The sequence below is a fragment of the Rhinolophus ferrumequinum genome, chromosome 17 (assembly GCF_004115265.2).
Source record: "Rhinolophus ferrumequinum isolate MPI-CBG mRhiFer1 chromosome 17, mRhiFer1_v1.p, whole genome shotgun sequence".
NCBI classification, from domain to species: Eukaryota; Metazoa; Chordata; class Mammalia; order Chiroptera; family Rhinolophidae; genus Rhinolophus; species Rhinolophus ferrumequinum.
The window spans coordinates 16,363,598-16,366,607 of record NC_046300.1 but is presented as its reverse complement, the minus strand read 5'-3'; the positions used below and the strand labels follow the sequence as shown (position 1 = coordinate 16,366,607).

The 3,010-nt window shown below is 37.2% G+C and overlaps 1 non-coding gene across 1 annotated transcript; it reads right to left on the bottom strand.

Annotated features, from left to right (window-relative positions):
* Positions 1 to 428: 428 nt before the first annotated feature.
* On the bottom strand, positions 429 to 530 carry LOC117037351 (U6 spliceosomal RNA). Its single transcript, XR_004425500.1, has one exon. It is a non-coding gene; the product is annotated as a U6 spliceosomal RNA (small nuclear RNA).
* Positions 531 to 3,010: the final 2,480 nt, after the last annotated feature.

Genomic DNA, 3,010 nt, shown 5'->3' with positions numbered 1-3,010 from the left:
CTGTTTCATCCTATTGGCTGTTGTGAATAGTGCTGCTCAGAACATGGGTGAGCAAATATCTCTTCGATAGCCTCCTTTTAATTTGTTTGGAAATAGAAGTGGAATTGCTGGAATATTTGGTAGTTCCATTTTTAATTTTTAAAGGAAACTCTATGCTGTTTTCCATAGTGGTTGCACCATTTTTTTATTCTCACCAACAATACACAAGAGTTGTAATTTCTTCTCTTCCTCACCAACACTTGTAATTTTCTGGCTCTCAGCACACTTATTTGTAATAGCTAGCCTAATAAGTGTGAGGTGATATTTCATTGTATTTTTTATTTGCATTTCCCTAATGATTAGTAATGTTGAGCATCTTTTTATATGCTTGTTGGCCATTTGCATATCATCTTTGGAGAAATTTCTGTGCAAGTCCTTTGCCCATTTTTAAAAATATGAAATATATTATGAATTTGCATGTCATCCTTACACAGGAGCCATGTTAATCTTCTCCGTATCTTTCCAGTTTTAGTATAGTTGTTGATTCCTAATGAGAATTTCAGTGTTTCATTAACACATTTTCCTCATCTCAATAAACCATTCTTCCACTATGCACCTACATCCAATGTTTTTCTCCTTTAAAAATACAGAAGGGAATTTGTATTTATTCTTTAAACATATTTTTTGCTCCTGCTCAAGTCATCAGCTCTTTACGTTGCTTGATCACTGGTAATCCTTGAGTTGTTTTTGTTTTATTTTGTCTTATTTTGCACTTGTTCATGTCCCTAGGTTTGGTGGAGAGGAAAAGTTTAAGGTCTGGCTTAACTCTGCCACCTGAAAAACACCCTGATCAAGGTGGAGATGAGTAAGGGGCAATATTTCAACCTCGATTCAAATGGGACATAAATCTTCCTTTTTTTTTCATTTTAATCAGAAGTTCTTAATTTCCTTACCATTGATGTAAAAATCATTTATGCTTGCACTACAACCAACATAAATCATTAACACAAAAGAACAGTAAGCAACCTGCAATCAATACCACTTTCTTCTATGAGACACTGTGGAAATGAAAGAATACAACTTGTCATTGATCATAAGACCCACAAACATTTAGCCAGGGCCTCGTATCTTCCCAGCACTTCCTTTGCTTCAGCCACACTAACCTTCTTTACAAAGGGCAAGTCAAGGTCATTTCCTTCCCAGGAAATTTGCATATCTTATTCTTTTCATCATTTTATCAGTTTCATTGCACGCTTAGCTTAACACCATCTCTTTGGAGAGGACTTCTGGATACCTAACCTAATGGTGCTGCGTCCTGCCAGTCACTTTTTGTCATTGCATCCACTTTATTTTCTTCACAGCACAAACAACTTTCTGAAATTATGAAATTGTTATTAATTATTTACTTGTGTGCTTGTTTATTGTCAGCCACCACCACCCTCCATTCAAATATGTGTCCCACAGCTGCAAAGACCTGTTTCTTTGGTGACCTCTATATCCTCAGTGCCTGAAACAGTGCCTGATTAATAGTATATACTGGGGGTGTCAAAAAATTTTACACAAGTGGACACTTTGGTCAACATTGCTCAAGCAGTAGTTCACCATAATCAGAAGTGTCTGGAGGCTGACAGTAACCACTTTGAGCACCTCTTGGAATTGCAGAAATCAAGCATGACTTGTATTCATCTTTTGTTATTGATATATATATTACAAATTTAATACAGTTTTCTTTTCTTAAAATGTGTATACATTTTTTGGCATCCCCGGTACTTAACAAATGTATGTTGAATAAATACATGGTGACAATGTCAATCAAGGGTCAGCAAACTGTTTTCTGTGAAAGTCCAAATAGTAAAGATTTTAGGCTTTGCAGCCCATATGGTACCTGTTATAGCTATTGAACTCTGCCACTCTCATGCAAAAGCAGTCAAAGACAATACGAAAACATATACACATGCCTGATGCGATGAGGTTTTATGTACAGAAACGGGCTGGACTAGGTTTGGCCTGTGGGCGATGGTGTGCTTATTGATGGGGTAGATGACTCTGGTGTCAGGACACACTTGGATGTGGATTCAGATGCTGGTGATTGCCAGAAAACATGTTAGTAATAATACAGAGCAAAAGATAAAATTGTATGTACTTCACATACATGGACAATAACTAAGATAAAGATTAAAAAATAGTTCAGATTTTATCTATTGTGTTATGACTCAGAAGACTCAATTGGAAGAGGAGTATTGCCATGAAATAGAATGTGCTGGTGGGAGGAAATGTTTGAAATCACCTTCCATGCACAACAGTTGTTCCCAAACTCACGTGTGTGTCAGTCACCGGTCATTGCTGGATGCACACACAGAGCTCCTGATGTGGTGAATCTGGGGTAGAGCCTGAGAATTTGTGCTTCTGTGCAGTTTCAGGTGATGCTGATGCTGGAGAGATAGAGGTTGGAAAAGTGGAGAAGAAATGAAGGCTAAGATGTGAGTGAGGAGACGTCGTTAAGAAATTAAAGCCTACATAATAGTAGGGGCTATGAAAATGCACATAGGACATAAATAAGAGGACAATATCCAGAAGAGTCACATAAATAGGAATTGAAGATAACTGGGTGTAGAGATAAGGGGAAAATAGGAACCATATGACTAGTGGTATGATTATAACATTGTTATCTGGGGAAAGTAGGTGAATGATCAATCTATTCATTGAAATAAGGGATCTGAGGAGCAGGTTTGAAGGAAAGAGCATAGTTTCTTATTTGAATATGCTGTGTTTATGGTACCTACATCCATCCAAGTGAGATTGCCTAAGAGGACTTTGAAAATAAGGATGAAGCTCAGAAATGAATTCTGGGACCAAGACCTATACTTTTGGTAGCAAATTGATGGTCATTAAATTCATGGGAAAAGATGACATAGCTCTTAGGGGATGTATGGAATAAGAAGAGAAGAAAGTCTCAGGAATTTTAAACTATGCCAGCCTAACTGCATTTTCTTCTTTAACAGAAATAGTGGACTGGTAGTCATAGAGGTGC